Genomic DNA, 24,124 nt, shown 5'->3' with positions numbered 1-24,124 from the left:
AATGTGTCTGTAGACAAGGAGATGTGAAGGTGCATGGCAAAATTCTGGCCTGTGATCCTTTTTTCTTGGTTGCCTGCATTCACTAATGCAGAACAGCTGCAATGTTGCTTTTTTTTGTGGAGAGCTGGGGTTTAGGAGAATCAAATACTATTGTTTTTTTTTCTTCTATGGCACAACAAAAGCATGTGTAAGAAACCTTCACGAGTTGAAATTAGTTCCCCCCCCAGCCATCCCAGTGGCTCTGTTCAGTGATACATTTACATGTTAGTAAAAGGAAGACGATGCTCCAATAATCTTTGCTCAGATGCAATTCTGGTAAGTGTTGGGTGGGGGAAGATATTCGGTGTGAAAGATCCTCAGCAGTAGGAAGGTCTGGGACTTGCTGTCAACCACAGAACAAAGCAGACTTCCAAAGAAGGGAAGAGACTTTCCTGAAATACAGGCACTGTGGAGCACAGCTATCAAGCATTGTGTCCTAATGAGCCTGTCTGAAGTCCTGACCAAAAGGCCAGAAAGGCTTGCTGAGACAAAGGCTACAGCTTGCTGTGCTGCAGAGATTTCAAGAGAAAAGAAAACGGGTTTTGGCTGCTATGAGCTCTCCTTGCCCTGCTATGGAGGTGCTTTAACCTCTCTTCTTAACTGGGAAAACTACCCTATGCCTCTTTGAGGCATAGTACAGAACCTGAAATATTTTTTATGTGATTTTCTTCATAGTCCCTTATTTTTTTTTCTCTCTGAATGAAAAGGTAGCGGCATTTTTATTTTTTTTTAATTTATATACTTTTTCTCCCCCAGGCACTGCAGTATGATACTTTTCCAGTTCACGGTTTTGGCAGCCACCTCAAAATGTACATCACTTCTGCTGTTAAAAAAAAAAATATATCTATTTTATTAGTAACAAAGAGATCTTGTGGCAATAAGATGAGTACAGGAATTCATAAGATGGAAGTTTTGCTGAGGGGAAAGGGAGCTGACTCTTTGGGTTGACGTAGCTGCTGAAGTGACCTCATTGAGTACAGAGCTCCAGGTTCTTGGTAGTGAATATATAGAAAGGGCTGGAGAATGGGAGCTGGGGCCATAAACTGATTCCTTTTTATCCAATTGAACTATTAACCCACTACTGTTCTTTGACTTCTAAGTGTTTTCAGTCTCAAAGAATTTGAGAATCCATTTTCCCGTTATGGTTGGATGTTTGAATGTGTGTCAAGGTTGCAAAGCAGATCCTTCTCTAAGAAAAGACCACAAAGGCCAAAGTTCTTATCTTCGTGGTCAGAGATATTACTGTTTTTTTAAAACAGGAATTATCTACATCTCAGATTCTTGTTTTGTTTGGTGTGTCTGGTTGGTTGGTTTGCTTTGACTTCCGTCTTGCCCTTAATAATACTGGCTTCTTTCTTTGGTGAGAGACTGGGATTTAACCTGGGAGGGTTGGTGCACAAGGAACTTCGACCTGTTGTGTGGCAGCTACTGGTGCATCACACAGTTCTGCATCGTGTGAAAATCCCCTTCAGAGTAGAATCAAATCCTGTGGAGATCCCTGCAGGGAGGTTCCTACCGCATATCCTTGTACCTCCTGTGGAAGTGTGACCTTTTTTCATTGACAATTTTGGAATTGTTCATATGTGTTGTTGTTGATTTGTTGCATATTAAATATCAGCCCTGCAGCTGACTTTAGCTGAGTAGTGTTCCTTTGTGTGAGTTCAGTTTCGGTTTGGATTTTGTGTTTGATTTTGGTGAAGAAATGTACAAAACTAAAAACCTGAGTGTTAACGAGAAGACTTTATTTTCTGGGAGTGGGAACATTATTTCTTTAAGATTAGAGAAACAAAAAAGCTGCTAGTTGCCAGGATATAGAGTACAAGGTGGTCTCATTACATTACAAAGATAGCTTTATGGATAAATAGATAAAGTCTGAGTACTGGTCAAGTCAAGTCAGCTTTGACATTTTCCCAAGTGTTGTGCTAATCAGGAGGGTGATCCTTGATGTGATGAGAACAGACCCAGTGACAAGCAAACAGTAAATGCTTTTTGACACAGTATTTCAAAATAATTGCAGCAGTAGGTTGTAGATTATGCTCTGTCTGATTGTACATAGCAAATAAGAGAATTTGTGTGGCTTTCAGCACCTGAACAAGGGTCCATAGAATCGCTGAATCATAGAATGATTTGGGTTGGAAGGGACTTTAAAAGGTCACCTAGACCAACATCCCTGCAGGGAGCAGGGACATCTTCAACTTGATCAGGTTGCTTGGAGTCCTATACAACCTGACCTTGAGTGTTTGCAGGAGTGGGGCTTCTGCCACCCCTCTGGGCAACCTGTTCCAGTGCTTTACCACCCTTATTGTAAAAAATGTCTTCCTTATATCTAGTCTGAATCTACCCTTTTTTTAGTTTACAAGTCATTACGACTTGTCCTGTCAATACAGGCTCTATTAAGAAGTTTGTCCTCATCTTTTTTCTAAGCCCCCTCTAAGTACTGAATGGCCAGAGCCTTCCCTTCTTCAGCCTGAATCACCCTAAATCTCTCAGCATTTCCTCATAGGAGAGGTGTTCCATCCCTCTGATAATTTTTGTGGCGCTCCTCTGGACACATTCCAATAGCTCCATGACTTTCCTATGTTGAGGATCCCAGAGTTGAACACAGGACTGCAGGTGAGGTCTCATGAGAGCAGAGTAGAAGGGGAGGGAGAGTCACCTGCCCTGATCTGATGGTCACACTCCTTTTGATGCAGCCAGGATACAGTTGGCTTTCTGGGCTGGGAGCACACATTGATGGCTCATGTCCAGCTTTTCATCCACCAGTATCCCCAAGTCCTTCTCTGAAGATCTGCTCTAAAAGCCTTCATCCCACAGCATGTATTGATACCAGAGGTTCATGCAATTTAAGAGTGTGGCTGCACATCTCAAAGGGCTACAGACCAAAGGAGAGCATGTTAGAGCAGGAGAAAAGAGAAACCTCCCATTAGTTCAGTGGGGTTCCCAAAAACGGTACTCTGTGTCCTTGAGGTGGTCCACAAACACATGGGAGACAGACCTTTCTTTCTAAAGTTGATACCCAGCATGGATTGCATCATCTCCATTGCATTAATCTTAAGTGAGCACTTGGTCTTGTATCAAGGTTTTGTATTTGCTGGGGAAAAATTTGTGGGGGTTCTTTTCAGTGTTACTTTTGAAGCATACAAATGAGTTTTTTCATTAACTCTCTGCAAGTACTGCAGTCTGTGCTCTCTCAAACCTTAAATAAGATAATAAAATCATTTATCTGAAAAGTTAGAAGGCAGAGGTATATTAAAAATGCCATAGTAGGAATTCAGTTTGGATCTTTGTTCTAAAAGATCAAAAAGTTTAATTTTCACATCAGTTCCAGAAACTTGCTGGTTCAGTCACTTCCACCTGCTGTCTCAAGTTTTATTCCCATTTTTTCAATCTTTTTCTACAACCCGTGGCACATAGCTGAACAGGGTTTTTTGAAGTATTATTAGTTTTTAATAGTTTCCTACTTTTTTTTCCTTGCTTCTATGTTAAATTATTGTAAGTGGCAGTGTGATCATTCATTTCATAGACGAGTCTTTCAGATGGCCCTTTGGTGGCTGTGACACTGCATACAGCAGAGATTACTTCCAAACATTTTATTGTGTTTCCTTAAGCATAATCCCTACAGTTTAAGAGGTGCTTAAATTGAAAATAGCAAGACATATACTGGGAGGTAGGTTTTGCTTGAAGGAATTGAAGCCAACTCAGCAAGACAGCAGACAAGCCTGCAGACTTGGAATTACTGGAGGGAGTCCAGCACAGGGCCACTAATATGACTGAGGGACTGGAGCCATCCCTGTGAGGAGAGGCTGAGAGAGCTGGACCTGTTTAGCTTGGAGAAAAGGAGGCTGACGGGGCATCTCATAAATGCTTATAAATATCTAAAGGGTGGGTGTCAGGAGGATGGGGCCAGACTCCGCTCAGCAGTGTCCAGTGACAGAATAAGGGGCAATGGTTACAAACTGGTACACAGGAGGTTTAACCTACATATAAGGAAATACTTCCTTACTCTGAGGGCAGCAGAGCACTGGAGCAAGCTGCCCAGGGAGGTGGTGGAGTCTCCATCCCTGGAGACATTCAAAACCCACCTGGACATGTTCCTGTGTAATCTGCTCTAGGGTATCTGCTCTAGCGGGGGGATTGGACTAGATGATCTTCAGAGGTCCCTTCCAAACACTAACATTCTGTGAAAATCCCACCTACATCCCTGCCCCTTCTGCATATGGATTCATGCCTGAGATCAGACTCAGGCTCTGGAATTAGCTTATGAGTCAAATCCACACCTCCTGAAACTGGCATTCGGATCCAGCCCTTTGGATTTGTTTGTGAAAACAAACTGCCAGAACAGTGCTCAGTTGCATTTTCATTGGTTACATCTATTCCAAAGGTAGGACACTCCCACAGACTGGCTTTCCAAAATCTCCCTTTTGTAGTGCCTTGATTCCTATTGCCAGCTTTTGGTACTTAGAAAAAAATAAGCTTCTGTTTACGACTTTGCTAGAAGGAAGAAAAAAATATTGTTTGCATAAACATTTCTCACCAACCATCTGTGTGTCCCTGGGTAATTTCCTTATTTAAGAAGCTCAGAGTAGTTGGAATGAGTCATCTTCTGTGCATTTCTTATGACAATCTTCTTAAATGGGTGGTCAGAAAAGATTACTCCTTTGGTCTCTTTCAGTCCTTAAAAAGAAAGAATAATAATTTCTACAGCATTTTGCTGCTGCATCCACCTGATTCCAGCTCTATGAAACCAGGCCATGCTTCACAATCAGTTCTCCCTAGGGGCATGAGATGTATGCAGGCACTGAATATTAAGGGTTTGCCTGAGTGCCATAGTGAACACACAACTTAAAGCCTGTATTTGGAGACTGATTTATCTCTAAAGCTTCCTGAACCCTCAGGAACAAGCTCTTTCTGTAACATACAAAACTGTGTGCTTCACAGATAGGTGTTCAGTGCAGCTCTTCCCCTTGACCTTGCCTGGTGTAGAAGTTGCCCTATTTGATTTCAGGGAGCTGTATTAGTCAAAAGGTGGGCCCTGCATGGTATTTTCTCTCCTCTATATTGGCCATTCCATTTCTCATTCTTACCTGTTCCCAGAACTTTGCATTCTGAAGTAGACCATTTCACCTGGATTGCCACATTGCCCCGCCCAAAAGTGTGAACAGCTCTTTTCAACTACTCTGGTTTACCCTTGATCCCGTTTAAAACCTCCCTTGTTTAACAGGCAGCAAGTTCTAAAAACACACATCTTGAAAGGATGCGAGAGACACAGCTGTTTGTGAAAACCACCAGGACTAGCATTTGAGATGCTTCAGATGGCCCCTGCTTCCACCTCCAGGTCAAAGGCAGATAATGGCTTTGTCGTGGTAATTCTGCTTTGCTTGCTTTGCTGTTCTTTCTCTTTCTTACTCATTCACTGCCTTGACAGCCTCAAATTCAGTGAAACTACTTGCAAGCTAAGGTGAGATAATTTAACCCAGTTTTTTTGCATAGCTGGTTCCAGACCTTTAATGAGATGAAGACAAATCTGTCTGGTCTATATTTAGATTCGCTGTTAGGGTAATATGGATTTTCTTGAACTTCCTGTCATTATAAAGAGCTTTAGATAAGCATCCCAGAGCTTTTAAAAAAACTTATTCAGTAAAGACACCACACAAGTCAGTAGACTGACAGACGGTTAAATTTGGCTCCCGGGTGCTGGCCGGAATTCCCAGCCAAGGTATGAAGATACTCACAGAACCCTGTGGCTTGAACTGTTTTTCTACCATTGCTCGTAGATTTGACCTTGAAGCCAATTCTCATCACTTGCTTCTTCCTCCTTTCTGAATGCCGCTCGCTCGTGAGTCTACAGCCCATTTTTTTATAGCAGTCAGCAGAACTATTGGTCACTTTTGACACCCCTCTCTCAAAGGATGCTAAGGACCAGCAATTTTCATTCTCCTGCTTTTGTTATGGCTCTGGCTACAGCACCCAGATTGATTGGGTGGGGGAGACTCATACATTGTCACCTCTGCCTGGACTTTGCCCTAGTCTGTGTGTTAAGGATGTCACACATTTGTGGCTGCACTGTGTACTTATTCCTCACATAGACAGAGTTACTTCTCTTCTCCCAGAATCATGTGGCCCTTCAATATAGAGAGAGCTCTTCATGGGAAGGATTTGAACCAAGCTTTTTAAGAACTACTGGAATATGTGATAATGAAAGCAACTATTCTGAAAAGAAGACTGCTTGTGTAAAGAGCGTGCGCCAGGCAGAACTTACGCTTTGCATGATCTGATGCAGTGTGGCATCCAAATAAATGCCTTCTGTCTGGTGCTGTTTCTGAGTGGATAGCCGAAACCGTGTAGATTGCAAGACTGTGGAAAGTTTCATTTGTATTCGTTCATACTACCTGTTGCCTGAAGGTCTTTGCTAAATTAGTTGTACTAAAGTACTGTCTAATAGCCCATTGAGAGTGGGGCTGCAGCATGGTAGGTACTGCAAGAAGGGAACCCTGTTGTGCAGTCACCAGACCTGTAACAGGACTTCAGTCCATACTTACTTAAAATGAGGGGTTATTAATTAAGAATGAGTTAAGATGTGAATCTAGAAACATGTTAGCTGTCAATACTCCTTTAATTTTTAATTTTAGCTTTCCCTATGGCTTTAGCCAAATGATTTTACTTTCCTGCCTCAGTCTGCCTGTCTCTAAAAGGAGAATTAGTAATCTCTGAATTTCAAAGGAGTGTTGTGAGGATTAATTAATTACTTTTTCTGCTGAATGTTTTGTAAAATGAAAGACGCTGTAAAAATATTACTTTTGTTTCCAAAGCTTTTTGTGTGTGTTCATAATTTTTCTTTGAAATATGGCATTCTTATGCTAGGTATATTTAATTTATGGAATCCTTCTGTTTAAGTTGCACGGTGAAACATTACATAATATGAACTTTATTAGCAAATTACTCAAAGTATTACAGACAAACGACTGAATTCAGAAACTCCCTCACTATTTTATAGTCCCCTGAAATGCCTCATTACTTAGCGATACTTAATCAAATTTAATCTGCAGTAAATCTCTCTGTGTCATTAAAATTCTGCTAGGCATTACTTTCACATTACTTCTAAGGAGTTTGAAGCAGACAAGGTTTTGGATTTTTTTTTTTTTTTGAAATGTGTTATACCGAGGAAAGGAAAAATAATTCTGTGGGTTTACTTCACAGAGATACAGCATTAAAAATAAGTCTGACTAGTACAGCAAGCATGAAGTATTGCTGTCTTTGTTTCACATCTAAGTTCTCCTTGATATTAGATGCTTTTGCCCATTTGCCACTTTGATCCCTCTTTTCACAATGTTGATGAAATGCATTTTATTTTTTCATATTTATCTCTACCATGCAGAAACAAAGGCCAGTTGGTTTGGAGACACTGTATTGGGTACAGTGAACCCATTGGAGTTACACCAAGGATGATGGCTGCCCAGATAGTTGAGCCTTTCTGTGTGGAGCACAGCATGCAGCTTCACTCCATGCTGTGGTTCCTCATGGAACCAACCGCAGCTCCCAGAGTCATGTGAACATGCCAGAATTTCAGCTGTTTGAGGTTTATTTTTAAAGTGCAGAAAGTAATAAAAATAAACCAACCACACATAGTGAATCAAAGTGCCATTGCACAGAATGCTCTTCTATATTTATGACTGTTTTTAGAATATTAAGTTCTAAGGTCTGGGTTTTTTTTGGCTGCACATAATGAAACTGGCAAGAGGAAACATCTGATTCTTCAGTAAATGTTGATCCCCTTAATGAGAGTATGCCTTGCATTTCTAAGCAGTTGTTATAAGCAACTAACCTGAGTCCCAGTGTAGATGAGGCTGGAAACTGAGAAATTGGCTTGAGGGAAGAACTTCTCATCTGTGAGGAACTGTTGTCCTCTTTGCTAGAGGAGACCAGCACAGGCCTCTCAAGATGAAACTGGGGAATGCTGTGTTCCAGGACACCAAAAATGTTCATGAGATGACTATCAGATGTTGCTTTCCTAACTGTTCAGAAAATACTCAGTAAGACTAGTGCAAGTCCAAATGACTTTGCTACTTGTTCAGCTAGTAATTTCTGGGGGGCAACTGTAGTACATGCTGCTTTCTTTTTCACAAGATTTGTATTCAGATCTCCATGGTATGAACACTACCATGGTTTTAAGCTCCCAGTTTCTCTTTATTGTGAAGGTTTTTGTGTCAAAGCAAAGTATAAATTTCTACAAGTGCAACATGTGCTGTCCAGAAGTTCATAGTTTTAGGAAAGTAAAATCGCAGAAGTCAGTATATTCTGTCAGCTTTCTGCTTTAAGCCTCTTCATGCATGCCAGTTTTCATTTAGATTGGAGTCCAACACCAAATGCACCCCATCATTGAGTCATCACTCTCCCCGAGTCTGGGGACTCCCAATTCCACTCCCATATTTCCAGCAACCTAAGTGGACTTAAATGGCATTTTCTTTTTTCCATTTTTGATGACTGGGATAATTTCCAGTATGTTTCCCTGGCTTTGCTTTGTGTGGGATACATGGAATAGGTGAGGAAAGGTAACTTGCTGAAGAAACCAGTGTCAGGGCAGTGGAAAGGTTTTTGGAGAGGAACAAGATGCAAGAATCCTGAGAAACATCCAGGCCCCAGGATCACATGTTGTCTGCTTGAAATGAGCCCGTGTTTATATCAGTCTGACCACAAAGGTCACCAGCTCAGAATGCGTGAAAAGGTCACGTGAACGGCAAGGTCAGATATGCACCTTTACCCCCAATAAGCCCTCTTTTTCCTGCACTCTTTTTCTGGAGCACTGACTTATGTGGTCACAACTGTCAGCTGCTCCTCAGCTCCCTCTGTAGTGGAGGATGGCCCTACGTAGTGATCAGGGGGCACTTTGGAAAGACGGAAAGATTTGTATGATGTGCTCTGGGTCAGAAGGGAAGTTTTAGAGGGACAGGCATCACAGACCAGAGGAGGAGCAAGGTGCTGAGGAGCCACCCATTCTGTGCACCTCCAGTAGTGCTTCCTCCAGCAATATTCTGGTCTTTGGCTGGCTCTTGGATGCATTTTGGCAGTATCAGTAACACCCCTGACCATAAGGAGAATTATAAGCAAGAGCTGTATTGCGTGGGGACTTGAATGCAAAGACAACACCAAATATTTTTGTAAGATCACTTTAGATTTTATGAAACCCTGACATGTTTTTCTGGTTGAGAACAACTTTGAACCTTGGAACTTGAACTATAATTTGAAAGTTTTTACTATTTTTATACTATTGAAACTTATAGCCCCTCAAGTCTGATAAAGTCACGTTCATACGTATCCTCTTCTCCCTAGCACCCATCCCCTTATTGAGGGCATGTTGCAGCCTGTTTGCCTGATGCTTTTCAACTTCATGTGCTAATGGGTTCCTTTCTAACTTAGGTGAGATTTGCACTACTATATAACTCAAAGTTTTTCTGTGACAGCAAGCCCTGGGTGAGAGCAGACTGGGAGAGTTACAAGCTGCTAATTGCATGAAGATACTGGTTCCTTGTCATCGTTTGGTTTTATTTGTCTCCCCACCCTGTGTGATTTCCAGATCAAAACCCTGAAGAGCTTAGCATGGTTTGAATCCTCTAATTGTGCTGCTGCAGCCATGTGACTGCCTGCCTGAGTAATTCCCTGCAGAAGGAGACAAACTGCATGTTAAAAAGCTCAACAAATAGTGTTTAAAACATGAACAAGTGGCAGTACTATACAACACCTATGCCACTTTGCCTGTAATTTCCTACTACTGCCACAGCCGTGTGGAAGCTTGATTTATGGTAGCAAGCTCAGTGATCTGAGGGGAAGAGCATGGGTGGGGAGGGAAGGCTAGCTGGAACTTTGGCTTGTTTCCTCTCCCCTTCGACAACCTTCTGTCTTCTACACTGGTTTCATCTATTGCTTATCTGAGTGAATGGTTCCTCAGATGGTCTCAGTGAGGAGATAGGAATCCCTGCCTCATGGAGATAAGGAGCAGCTGCCTTCTTCATCACCAAGCAGCCTAAATCAGTTTGTACTGTTCTGCAGTGGTGTAAGACAGAAGGAGGAAGAGAGAGCAGCTGGCATAAAATATACAGGGATCTGCTGAAGACCTTCTTCATTTATAGGTAATGTATGGGAGGGGGAGAAGGAGCAGATAAAACCCGATTGTTCCCATTTTACAAAAAGCCTCACACTGTTTTCAGGATGGTTAATTGCACTGATTGTTCTGACCTCTATATCTTCCTTTCATACGGGAGCTGGCAACTTGTTTTTCGGCTGGCTGACGGCAGAGGAGAAGGGGCTGTCTGGCACAGCGAGGCTGGATGGGTGTGTGTAGAGCTTGTGCGTTTTCAGAGCACACTTAGGAAGGCTGTTGCTCAGTTGCTAAAAGCACAGCTATTGCAGAGAGAGGGAAGAAGCCTGCCAGAAGCCTTGTGATCACTTATCAGGTAGGCAAACGCACAAACCATGTGCTTATCCCTGCCTAATTTCATTTCTCAAAGTTGCGGTGTTATTAGCGGGTAGCGTTTTGGTTCACAAAGTCCTGTTTTCTTCTCGTGGCAGTCAGATGTGGGTTGATGAGAGCAGCTGGGTGTGTTTGCCCAGAAGCCGGTATGTATGAATGAGGAGATCAATAGCTCTGCTAAAAATCACTGAGCCATCTGGGATTTACAGATAGAGGATTGACTTGCAAATCCTACTGAAATTGAGATCTGCAGTAACTGCTGAATAACAGCACATGCCATGGAGGTGGCATAGAAAGTTATCTGTAAGACCTGAAATGGCCTAGTGGTACTTTTCTCTGCTCTGGGTTGTAAAGAAGCTTAGGAAAGGGTGAGAAAATGCTGAGGTGGGGGGAAATTATATTCTGCTGCCTTTTTTTTTTTTTTTTAACCCTGTTGTTGACATTTGATTTTGGACATCCTACAAGATAATAGAAAAAGCAACTGTATTCTACTAGTACCTTGTGGCTACCAAACCCCATGTCTTTACATCTGTGTGGAAACTGGGCAGGCCCTTAACCACAGTGGAATGGGGGTGAACACAGGTGGAGAGAGGAGAAGAGACTCATTCAGAAAGATGGCAGGGGTTGCACTTGGAAATGAAGGTTTTGAGTCAGTTTTATGCTTTTTCTGTGCTCTATGATTATGCAGAACTACAGCAGCTGTCAGGCTGCAAAGAGGAGCTAGGGACAAACCCAGATCTGAAACAGGAAAGAAAAAGTGCTGAAACAATCCTACTGTAGGTGAAGAAGGCAGTGCCTTTTTTTTTCTCAGTGATAAGCAGTGATCTTTGCCTGGTTTCCTTCACAGGAAGAAACTGAGGTATGTGAAATTGTCCTGTGGGTTTCTGGTCAAGCTATTCTGAAGTATGGCCAGGAATGGAGAGAGGCTGGTTGCTGGCACAGGATTATAGATCTGTGTAGCAATCAGGTAAATCATAGAATCATAAAATGGTTTTGATTGAAAAGGACTTTAAAGATCATCTAGTTCCAACCTTTCTGCTGTGGGCAGGGACACCTTCCACTAGACCAGGTTGCTCAGAGCCCCATCCAACCTGGCCTCAAACACTTCCAGGGATGGGGGAGCCACAGCTTTCCTGGGCAACCTGTGCCAGTGTCTCACCACCCTCACAGTGAAAAATTTCTTCCTAATGTCTAACCTAAATCTACCCTCTTCCAGTCTAAAGCAATTTGCCCTCATCCTATCACAACATGCCTATGTAAAAAATCCCTCCCCAGCTTTCCTGTAGGCGCCCTTCAGGTACGGGAAGACTGATATAATGTCTCCCTGGAGCCTCCTCTTCTCCAGGCTGAACAACCCCAACTCTCTCAGCCTGTCTTCATAGGAGAGGTGCTCCAGCCCTCTGATCATCTTCATAGCCCTCCTCTGGACTCACTCCAACAGCTCCATGCCCTTCTGATGTTGGGGGCTCCAATACTGGACACAGTACTCCAGGTGGGGTCTCAAAAGAGTGGAGCAGAGGGGCAGAATCACCTCCCTTGACCGACTGGCCACAATTATTTTGATGCAGCCCAGGATATGAAGTCCAGCCCAAATGTGAAGCTTTGCAGGAGTCCAGGTAGATGACATCAATTGCTCTTCCCTCATCCACCAGCACTGTGTAACCCCATGATAGAAGGCCCCCAAATTTGTCAAGCATGATTTGCCTTTGGAAAAGCCATGTTGGTTGCCATCAACTACCTCCTTGTTTTCCTTGTGCCTTAGCATAGTTTCCAGAGGATCTGCTCCATGATCTTGCCAGGCACAGAAGTGAGACTGACAGGCCTGCAGTTCCCCAAGTGTTCCTTTTTACTTTTTTTAAAAATAGGGATTAGTTTTCCACTTTTCAGTGGGAGCTGCACCAGACTGCCACCACTTCTCAAATATGACGAATAGTGGCTTAACAACGTATTTTACCAGTTCCCTCAGGACCTGCAGGTGCATGTCATAAGGTCCCATGGACTTGTGCACCTTCATATGCCTTAGATGGTATTGTACCTGAACCCTGACAGTGAATGGTTCTTCATTCTCCCAGTCCCAACTTTTGCCTTCTGTGACGTGTTCATGGAATGAAGCAAAATAGGTGTTCTGCTCTATATAATTCTCTACTATCTTTCATCATGGACAAAAACAGGTGTTGAAACTCAACCATCTAAAACCACACTAGACATTGAAGTAGGAAAACCGTAACATTTGTATCCTGAAAGGACTAAACTATTTAGCAAATATTAAAGAAGGTGTTTGGAAAACTGGGAATGCAAACCAAATCCCCATGTGTTTTATCCACTAACCCATTCCAGTAAAGTGAAATAAGAGCTTTTCTCTTTTAATTGTTTCTTTATTTCCTGGCAGGGCATGATCTGGTCTTATGCTAGCTTGGATAGTTGTGCTTCCATGATATTCTAGCCTCTAGTTTTGAAAGATGGTTCTAGTATTTATTTTATGGAGTTCCTGTGTTTAAAACTACGTCAGAGAAGATAAGATTTTGGTTGTGTGTGATGTCATCTCAAAACTACATATAATCTAGTTTGTAAATAAACATGGGAATGCAAAAGAAAATGTGATATGTGATTTTTAGTCCTCCTTCATAGTGCTATTGCTACGAAACTACTTTGGCATGCAGCTGCAGCAAAAAAAAAACTCAGGAAGAGAGAAGATTTTTAAAGAGATGAGTATTGTTTGATAGTTGTTTCCTCTCCCTTATGACAGATGCAAAGAACAAGAAAGATGAATGGAAGCTCACACTATGGAATAAGTAATATTCTTGCTTGAAAATAATTGTTGTCACACTTTTGAGTTGTTTCAGAACAGTGAAACAGGAAGAGAATCCCATGTGATTGCCCAGACCAAAATGAATTGGAGCATTACTCTCAATTTTTCATGTTTTTTTCTAAATCTAGTGTTTTGAAGATCTTCAATTCGAGTTAGGCAACTTTTCCCAACATTTTTTTTCAACTTACCAAAATTCAGTTTTGAGTAAAGCAATGCTAGTTAGCATCACAGAATAATTTAGGTCAGAAAAGACATCAGGATATCAGGCCAGTCAATTTAATGGTTTAATGTTAAAATGATGCTCCATTCCATAGCAGTTCAGTGTAAAAGTAGTCATGACTTAACTAGTTTGGAAAATTTAAATTACGAGTCTTTAAAGCTATAGAAGAGATTTGGGAGATTCCCTGTGACTTTATGCAAAAGCTTTGAGGTTTGTTTTTTGTTGTGTTTGTTGGGTCTTTTTTGCACTTGGGAAGTGGGAAGCTCAGGCTTGCTGGCCTTGCAAGGCCAGGCATTCCTACAGAAGTTCTGTAGATCCAAAATACTCCACCTTTTTCGGATGTAATGGTAGACAGGGCTGCAAGCTGTGCTTTCCATGGTGTGTTTTGCCCCCAGGCACTCAACTCTGACTGTTCAAGTGTGAATCCAACCCAAAATGTTTTGAAGCATGGAACATTTGTCATTTTCATTTTGGTATTTTATATACACTTAGAAAGAAGGAAAAACCTTCCAATGTCCTACTAGAAAATGGTGATCAGGAGGAGCCCTCAGAATCTGCGTGGATTTCACATGGTCAGAGCCTTTTCAGGAATGAAAGGGATCTGCTTTTGGAGTCAGTGCAATGACGTAGAGGATCTGTCTACCCTTGTTCCTTTCCCACCTTTTGCTTAATGTGGTGCAATGAACTAAAGCTTGAAACTTGTAGAGAACCATTCCCACTAATAGAAATATCTGCAGATTAATCAGGCTGTGGTACTTAACATTAAATCTTGCGTATTATAATTGACTGTTAGGTCATGCTAATGAGATTTCTTTCAGTTTTACTGCCTGCATGCTGCTGATCCAGACAGGCAAGAGATTTTTGGTATTATTTGATGCTCAACTAAGCCTTACTGGCTTTTTTTTTTTTTTTTTTTGGGGGGGAGGGTTTGCGTCAGGAGCAGTAGATGACTTCTCTGTATAACATTTATCTGTCTCAGAAACAAGTGAATAGGAAAGAAAGGTATGTGTTTAAACATATGAGGCTTCTGAGGCATTTCAGTTTTAATTAAGAAACCCAAACAGATCCTGAAAATAGTGGCACATCTGTGTTAAATATACAAAATAAGAAATTACTTGAAATAAAGATTAGGGGCTGGGGGGGAGAGGAGGACTACATTTTTAGAAGAGGAAAAAAAAGCAGCAGTGGCTCTTCTGCTTTCTCTTCTGCTACCATTAGCAGTTATAGAGAGTAGAGTGAAAAGATCCAAGTAATATAACAAGCCAAATGTACTTGCTCTGTTTTCCAAAGGCCAAGCTAATCTACTCATGGGAGACCTGGCGCAGGTGGGACTTACAGCTCCTGGGGAAAACTGCAAGTCTGGAAACGAGTATTGAAGCAGGGTTGGTAGGATCATTAGCATTGAGAGGCCAGTTGACACTCTGCCACTTGTCCCAAGCTGTGACCACCCATACTTTGAATTTACCTGTTTTGCTCTAGTTTTTCATTGACATAATCTAACTGCTTATCCCACAGCAAGAAAATGGCTCAGGGAGATTTCATCTGTACAGACATTTTTTGGCTTAGAATGCAAGTGAGCATAGTTCTTTGAGGAAAGAGATGGGCTTGGCATCCAGATGACTTGGTTTTTATTACTTATATTTTAAAAGGAAATCTCAAGTGACAGTAAATGGTATAGCCAAGTGAACTCAGTAGTATGAATCTATCTTACACTAGCACTGTATCTAGTTAATTAGTATGTTGTTCTGCGTATTTATCTCAGTGTGAAAGAAACTTTGTCCCATTCACAAACCATGTAGATGAAGTAGCTCCAAGGCCTAAGCATAAAGTCATGAGCAGCAGGAGTGACTAACCTCCACTTAAGAGGCCTCCTTTAGGCCTGAGGTGGTGCTTTTCCCCCTTCTGCTAAAACAGTAAGCCATCTGCAGAGATAAATAAGTGCTGGCATCCTTATCAGTTATTTACAGATTAATTAAATAGCAGAAGCAATGAGAGGCATTCAGTCCTGATGCCATGGTGTTGAATGCTGATTTCTTGGGGGTTTTGCTTAAAAAAAAAAATAAAAATTAAGAAAATTAACCCACCACCACCAATCTAGAGCAGGCCATAAGACATCTGGCCTTGAAGAACTGGTGGGCTAAGGAGGGTGGAGAGAAACCACCTGACAAAATTCAAATCAGCAGTGCCAGCAGTTATAGGGACGGAATAAGAGCCATTTCTTGTAGGGACCAAACCAGTTTGAAGGAACCATGTTTTGAATTCCTGCTAGCCATCACTGCAGGCACTGCAGCTACTTACTAAGATCACAGACTGACCCAGGCTGTCCTAGGGGATGAGCTGCAGACTAGGGACAGCAAATGGATGCTTGGATGGGGCAGAGGCTGTGCTGTATGCCAGACCCTTTCCTAGTTGGCTTAGTATTGTGTCTATCCCTCTATCTATGGATTGCGCAGGGGCTTGTTTTGTCAGAGAAGTGATTAACTGGCAGTCAGCCCTGCATGTGTTCATCTTTTTATTTCTGATGCATAACTTTTCAGAAAAACTGCGTTAAATTTTCTTACAGCCATTAAAATGGACCTGTAGTTTTCAGGTTTTTGAGACCTCTGAGTAATTTCCGAGTGGCTTTGAGCTATTTTGTATCTGAGCTTTCTTCCTTACAAGCTGCTTTCCCCTGACGAGCTGCTGTTATAATTGCTGCACTTGCAACCCTGCTCCTGTTGCTTACCCAACTCTGTGTCTCCAGGAGTCACAGTCTGCTGAAACAGAGTTGTTTCTCTGCTGCCTGGTTGCAAAGTTCATGGTGTCATTTCAGGAACTGTATTTAGAGATTAAAACTGTTGGGGTTTAGGCTTACTTTTTCCAAACAATTGCTGGTTTGTTTGTTTGCTCCTGTGACCAGCTGGACACATCATAAAGGGGGTTCCCTTTTAGAAAATAGTCACCCTGTGCTTTTAAAAATCTTTTGTGCACATCAAGCTTTGCTCCCATAGTCTCTCATCATATTTGAAAACCTGGACCTTCAGGTTGGCCTCTTCTATTTGTTTTCTTTTTAAAAATCAACTTCCTTTGAGACCTCAAAGGGAGGGCAAATTAATCATAATCTGGTGACATTCCATTAGGGAAACAAAAATCTTTTTGAAGTTTTTTATGCAGTTATTACAGAGAAACTTTCATTATTTCAAAGCCTCAGAGATTACATGTGGTAAGAGAGTGAAAAACATCCATTTCAAGAGTGCAACAAAATAGGAAGTTTGTGATATACTTCTTTCTCCTTCAAACAGAAACAAATTATCTAGTATGGGGTATCATGTCAGTAAACAAAAGGTGTGTGTCCTTGTTTCCCAGGCCAGCTTTTCTGCATTATGTGAACATCCACATTTGCATAAGAACGCAGGCCTGGCACCTTCATTGTGCTCCCAGCGTCTGTGGGGTGTAATTGGCAAAGCACTGGAGAGGGTAACTCATTACAACTGATGTTAGAAACTGAAACAGTAGCTGAGGGGAGTGGGATATTGATTTCTGCACTGAGTTTGGTGCTAACGGATGGCAGGGATGTAGCAAGCATGGCTGTTGCTCAGTGTTTGAATGGTAGTGACAGGTTGCAGCTGAGAGACTGAAAAATCATGAGCAACACACTTGCCATTTGGGGTGCCAAAAAAAGTGCATTCCCTGCATTGGAGTAGGGTTGGCTGTTGCCTCAGTGAAGGTCCTTGCTCCAGCCAACTTAGAACAAGAGAATCCAGAATGCATGGAAGCTGTTGCATTTTTTTATCAAAGCAGCAGTGGTTTTCTGACAGCTGTAGGTTGGGTTGACCTTTCCACATGCATCCCAGCAATACAGATGTCTGCCTCTTGTAATGAAATACTCAGTCGCCAGAAGAAGAAGGAACTGGTCACCAGTTGAAACTCAAGAGGGACATTTTTGTTGGCTTTATTTGACAGGATCTAGAAGTCTACTATCATTACTTGAAACTGAAATTGTATTCTGGCAACATATAATTGAATGCAGACCTGAGCACTTTTGAGATTATAATGAAACACAAAAGCTTGAGGTACTAGATCATGATGCCAGCTCTTATGGTAGGCATCAATTTATCAATTGTCTTGATATAAAATGAGTGTCTCATACCATGCTAAAATTGTGCTTCTGCAGCAAATCAAAGCTAAATAGTAGGGTTCATTTATAGATACATAAATTGTAGCTGTGGTTAGCATTTTTCCCTGTTTCACAGGGACAGTGAAGTCATGAATCTTTGCTAGTGAGAAGCTTGGGGGAAAAGAGACAAAAAAGCTAAGGGAGGTATCAACTAAGTATCAGCTAAGGAAAGCGTTAAAAGTGAAAAGTGGTTACTGACAGGGGTCCTGTTATATTTAAGCCATTTAAAAAGGTGTTACCTAGATTAAGTGAGCAGCTGATGGCAGTTGCATTGCTCCATTGCATCTGCTTTTCCTCGGAGCATGCTGTATGGCTGGTTAGGTAAAATTCTGCCTGTAGGAAGAGATACATTTTGAGCCTGCCTGGGGCTTCAGGTATCTTTTTGTGACCAAATTTGTACCCAAAAAGGGGAAAGAGGCATTCTGCAGTGTTGAGCCTGCTCCATAGGGGCTTGGCAGCCACTGGCACTGTGGGGAGGAGTGCTGCTGGGAAGTTGCAAGACTCAGGCATGCACTGCTTACCCTGGTATTGTTTCTGCTTGTCTTTTAAATGAAAGTACTGCTTTACAGTTTCTCGTGTCCCCCACTACATTATACATTCCCTGTGAAATGTAATGGAAAGTTACTGCTGTAATAAAGTCATTCATTGTTTAAAACAATTCTTAATTGTACCTGGCTGGAAAGCTGGGAGGATCTCACTGTCACTAATGTGACTGGATAATTATAGATTTTTCTCTTCTTTTTTTTTTTTTTTCTGTAAAACATGTTTTCTTTGCAGGAGCTTTTATTTCTGGCCAGCTAACACGGCAGATGCAGGCTAGCAATCAACCCTGGGGCAGCAACTCAGATAAAGACATTTCAGACCTCAATAAGTTTGCTCCCTTAGGGGCACTGTAAGCAAACAATGTATGCATTTTTCTATGTAATACATGGAGGCTACTACAAAGTTGTGAAAAACAAAGGTCTAGGCAATAGCAAGAAAGTCTTATGTGCCACTGGAATTGTAATTTTTGGGAGGCTTCTTCCAAGTTCTAGAATATGGTTCAGTTGTTCTTTTTTGAGAAAAGGAAAGAAACAAAGAAAACAAATATCCTGGAAAGCCACCTCTTGAGATGCTGCTGCTGCATCTTGGCATCAGAGCCTGTACATAGCCTGCCACAACCCACGCACATTTAGTATTTCTTTTCAATAGGCAATGCAGTTGCTAGCCATTACCACAAATCCTGGGGCAGCTGGCAAATGTCAGCTCTTTCATCTTCTGCTTCTCACTGCCAGTTGACAGTACGTCTGCATGGCACAATGTGTTAGCACTGTACTTCTCTCAGACAATGCATTATGCTCCATGCATCCCTCTGCAGCAATCCGTTGCTTTTTTGATATGTCTCTCTTAAAGCAAGTGCAGGTTCTAGGCTTAGGAGTAGTAGCAACTTGCAGCCACTCCTTACAGTGATATTATGAGACTTTTTAAAGTGAATGCATCTACAAAGACTCACTGGAGTCTCCAGAAAAACCATGCTACTCTCTTCTGATGGTGATCTTGCAGCTCTAACTCAGACATCCTCCTAATTTGTGCAAGCCATTTCTGTATCTCAGTTATTTATCCAAGGAATAAGCACCCATTTGTCTGTCTGTAATGGGACAGGGACTCTTTCTGAGTCTTTACTATAGTGGCTAGCCCTCATATCTTGCCTGAAGCTTCCAGGAGATACTGCGGTGCAATTATAAATAGTAATATTTTCTTTGGGGGCTCTGTGTTTTTTTATGCAGTTTAGCCACACTTCAGATACTTGGGTATCTGAAGAGATTTTACCAGTTCAGTGGTGCCCTAATGGTTACCACTGTAATGGGCTCATGCTACTTACAGACCGAATTTGGCTATCCTTGCTAGAACCGAGTAGTATATTTTCCTCACTCTGCATCCATAAAATAATACTAATGTCTAAAGCAGGACATACAGAAGGTCTTCTTTACGCAATATAAACTTCAAGGAAATAAAACTTTTTTTTTAAACTGAGCTGTCCATAGTGTGGCTAGAGAGGTTTTGGTTTTTTCTTTGAAAATTACATCTGAAGGCATGGGATCGCTTGCCTCATACTCAGCAATGCAAAAGACCTTATACAGCAACATGTGCATATATTGGCATCCAGCTTGACATGGCAGGGAAGTTTAATTCTGTATTAAATTGGGCATTATCTTTATAGTAGTTATTTTATAGCTTTATGGGGGAAGGCAAAGCCACTGAATAGTTGACACAGATTCAATAGGATGTTCTTCCCATAAGACAATGCCAAAATGAAATTTCAGTATATACAAGAGAAGAGTTATCAATAGAAAACAATCTGTGGCATCTGCTTTAGGAAAGGCCTCAAAGTATCATGATAAAGGAACACATTTCTGAGGAATGAAGTGTGCTTGGCTTGTTTGTTTGCTTTTCAGGATGAATGGGCTCAGGGCATAGCCTCAGAGCTGTGGATGTTCTCGAACTTTGAGGCTGAAAACACGGCAGCAGAGGTTGCTTGTGGGGTATTTTATGGCCAGAATTCAGTAGTATTAGGTTTTTGCCAAGAAAGTGTATGCTCCAGAGATGCCCAGTTTGACTTAGTTGATTGCATCTAAAAGACAAAATCTGTTTAATGCTTATTTAAATAATTCTTTACCAGCTGAGTGGGTTGGAAGTACTCCTCCCATTTCCATTTCAATTCTGATATTAATGACTTCCTTTAAAAAGCCTAAGAAGCAATGAAGATTCCTTAGCCTAGATATGAATCTAGCCTTAAATACTGTAAAACAAAATTTGTTTCAATCCAGCTCTGAGAAGAAAAAAAGCAGAGGAAGGCATGAATAAATTTTAAAACTTTCTGATCATATACCATTTCAGTTCTGTATTTGGATCAAAAATCCACGCTAGTGACCAGAAATTAATATTTTGATGCTCTGCTCTGATAAACTACTTTGGATAGAATGAGAGAAAATAAATTTTAATTTTTACTGGGGCAAGTAGTGCAGAAGATGGTTTGGCAAAATGGCATTGATCAGAACTGTAATTAAATGGCATCTTAAAGAAATTAAGAAAAGCTCAGCATAGATTTAATTTTTAAAGAAAGCTGGGTTTACAGTCCTCCAGATGTTTTGCTTAGAATAAGCTTCATTGACCTGGAATATCAAACTGTGCCAGTGCACTCACTGGAGCATTATTAATGTCTCTGGCTGGGTTTGTTTCAGGATATTTGGTTAGGATTTCAATGTGTTGCGTTTTGTGAGTGCAGTGATCTACAGAGAATGTTTATTCTACAGAGATTAAAAATTATGAAGGTATACCAAGCATCCAAACACAAAGTTTTCCATTGAGACTTTTCCCTATTCTGTTTTGTTTTTAACTAAGTCATCCCAAATGTGGATCCGTTGTTTCCTGAAAACCTATTTTCTCAAGGCTTCCATTATCAAAAATCTTTATGAGGACAACTGTGTTTGAGGAATGTTTTCACATTTTAAAAAGCTCTAAGTCTTATCTGACCTATCATCCAGGCATGTTTTGTAGACAAAGGTTTCAGAAGGCAATGCATGAAACAATTGAAAAATTGCCAAAAAACCTCTGCAATCATAATTAAAATGATGGTTAAACAATATTTTGTGTACATCCCACGTACTTTTTTTCCTGCCCATCCTCCCAACCAGTAGACAATTGGAAGTTACTCATTTCCAGAATTTACCATTTTAGACCCTTAGGGCTGAAAGTTATTACAGAGTTTCTCATCTCAAACAGTGCCATGCTGCTTGTCAACAGAGGAAAATGAGTCAGGCTTGCAGCACCTCATGTGTCTACTGACACATGGAAGAACCACCCTAAACTTTAGAAGTATCTATTATGCTCAAGCAAAGTGTATTTAATGAGGTGCTTCTATGAAGCAGTTGAGCTCTGTGTTCTATATTTGAATGACCACACTCAATTTTAAAACCAGTAAACTAAAACAGAAGTTGTTGACATATTCATCAACTTCATGCCACAGGATCCTCAGGACCATGTGCCTTAACTTGCTATTTTCCCATAATGTTCTCTATGTAATTGTTTACTCCCAGATGATATGTCATCTTGCAAACCTGGTATCACCTGGACAGAAACTGGACATCTGTAAGCCTTTGAATATCCTGGCGCCATGCATTAGAAATCTTGATGTTTGTAGAAGGGTCCCAATGTCATAATTGCTGTGCAGCAAAAATACTTTGCTGCATCCTCTGAGTAAAATGCATCAGGAGACAGAATATAAAGATAACAGATTTATTCGATCAATGGGCTTTTAACAAACAGCATAAAACATCATAAAGATAAGGTAACAGAAGACAGGAGTACATGGGAGAGTGAAGAAGTTCCTTGACTGCTTGAGCATCTGAGTTAACCCCTCATTTTTTCTCCTGACTCAAGCGGCAGTCCTTCCCCCTTCCTTTGTTGTGCAAAATACCCACTTCTTTCTGTTCGCACAGGATGGGGAAAAAAACACAGAAGGAAAATGAAGGGAAAGAGATCACCTTCTCCTGTTCCATCCAAAGCTAGAGGCCCTTTGTCTCTTCTTACAAAAATGTGCATATTTCTTTCTAGTCATGGAGACATTTCCTTCCGCCTCCTCCCTCAGATGCTTTGATTAGTATTACTTGGTTGTACCTAAATTAGCCTGTTCCTGCCCTGGAGACATTCACAAGTCCCAAAGACCTACTCCTAAACTCCATGCTTCAAACTTCTCATAACCACAACTATTGTAGCTTTGGGAGAATTATCAAAATACAAAATCTGATTGCATGGACTGTGTAGCACAGAATGGGGAACTGAAGACTGGCTAAACTCTCCCCAGCTCCTCTCCACACTGTTGGTTTTGTGGTAGTCATTCTAGGGACCTAAAGATGCCCATGTTTAAAAAGTTCACAAAGTCCAGTTATTAGTGTGATTATACTGCTGCACTTGCCTAACATGGTCCTGTTGCACAGATCCAAAGCAGAACATGCAGCAGAGTAACATTGCATAGTAGTGTGCTAGATGGAGCACTACCGTGTGAAGTATTTTAAATCCCTGCTAGATTGGTGGCCATGACAATCAACTGCATGAGTATCAGCCCACTGATTGGTCACTGTCTCTTGTCCTTGTTTGATTTCTTTTCCCATGCTGAGCTTACGTAGCTTCTTTCTCTCCTCTACCTTTCCTACCTCTTCCTGGCCCCGGAATGAAGTCTGTTCTCCACTACTGTCCTGGTTTGAGCCAGGATGAAGCTCATTTTCCTTTTACTGATTTTTTTTTTTCCCTTCAGTAAGCTTTCTTTTAACTAGTAGGAGAGGGTTCCAGCTAGGAATGGTAATAAATTGCTGGGTCTTCAAGGTCACACCTTTACTCTGCCAGCTCAGATCTATGACCCCCACATAGGAGGCTAGATTAGACAGACAGCAAAACTGGCCAGAGATGTTTCATTCCATAAATCTATGTAAGCTCAGAGGAAGGTCAGAGATCACAGAAGACAACTTCCTTCCTGCTTCTTCTTCCCTTCTCTTCCATCCATGGCCGGCATCCAGGGAGGACTCCGTCCATCTATCACTATCGACCCCTAGGCTTGAGCTCTCCTGACCATCATCACTCTGTGCTTTCTCAAGCAGCAGTCTGGAGTTTTTCGGGATTTTTTGTTCACAGCTAAGGAGATGCTGTGGGAGTTGTGGGGAGTGGGCGGAGGCAACAGGGGTTCTGTACATTTCCTGAACACATTTTTATATAATTGTATATATTTTCTTTTATCATTGGTGTTTAATTAAAACTGTGTAGTTTAGTTTTCAATCCAGAGCATCTCTCTCCTAATTCTCTCTCTCCTTCCCTACCTGGGCGGGGGGGAGGGGATTGAGAGCATTGTTGTCAAACTGAGTCAAACAGTGACAACAGTTTATTGGCACCCAACGTGGGGCACTAACCTTTTCTCGTGTACGTCATTTACTGTTCCCAAAACGTAAAATACAGAGGACTCATAATTCTGAGTCAGTGAAAATTTCTGTATCTGAACTACCACTTGTGACTGGCAAATCCTAGCACTTCTCTGATAGTCACCCAGTAGAAAGGCAGTTGTCCATTGTGTGAGATGTTGTTGTTTATAGCTCTTGCTAGCGAGCCAGAAGCTGACGCCGTTCCTTGGTACTAACTAACACGCCTTCTCTTTCTCACTGTGGGAATTTGTAAGAGCAGAAGCAGATTCCTGAAAGATGCTGATGTACGTGGTGGCTAGTAAATGTTACCTTCTGTTCTTTGCCTCTTTATTTAGACTGCAGTTGTGCCCAACATGCACTGTGCAATTTCTAAATTTCCAGGCAGGAAGAACTAGCTTCTAATTGAAAATTCAAATAAAGATCTGGCACATCTTTCTGTAAGACATTGATCAAGCTATGTTGTCTTTCTCTTTGTCATATTTAAATG

General features: G+C 41.5%; 1 protein-coding gene across 3 annotated transcripts in view; it reads left to right on the top strand.

Annotated features, from left to right (window-relative positions):
- PHACTR1 (phosphatase and actin regulator 1) overlaps positions 1-24,124 on the top strand; it is a 294,543-nt gene that overhangs the window by 116,296 nt on the left and 154,123 nt on the right. Inside the window, exon 1 of one of the 3 annotated variants that reach the window (XM_051611910.1) lies at positions 10,421-10,487. The exons of the other annotated variants lie outside the window; for them this stretch is intronic. The gene's annotated coding sequence lies outside the window, so the exon portion shown is untranslated. Of the gene's footprint in view, positions 1-10,420; positions 10,488-24,124 lie in introns of those variants that run through there. 3 annotated transcript variants of the gene reach the window in all.

The sequence above is a fragment of the Apus apus genome, chromosome 2, assembly GCF_020740795.1.
Source record: "Apus apus isolate bApuApu2 chromosome 2, bApuApu2.pri.cur, whole genome shotgun sequence".
Lineage (NCBI taxonomy): Eukaryota > Metazoa > Chordata > Aves > Apodiformes > Apodidae > Apus > Apus apus.
This window is presented reverse-complemented; position numbering and strand designations above follow the sequence as displayed.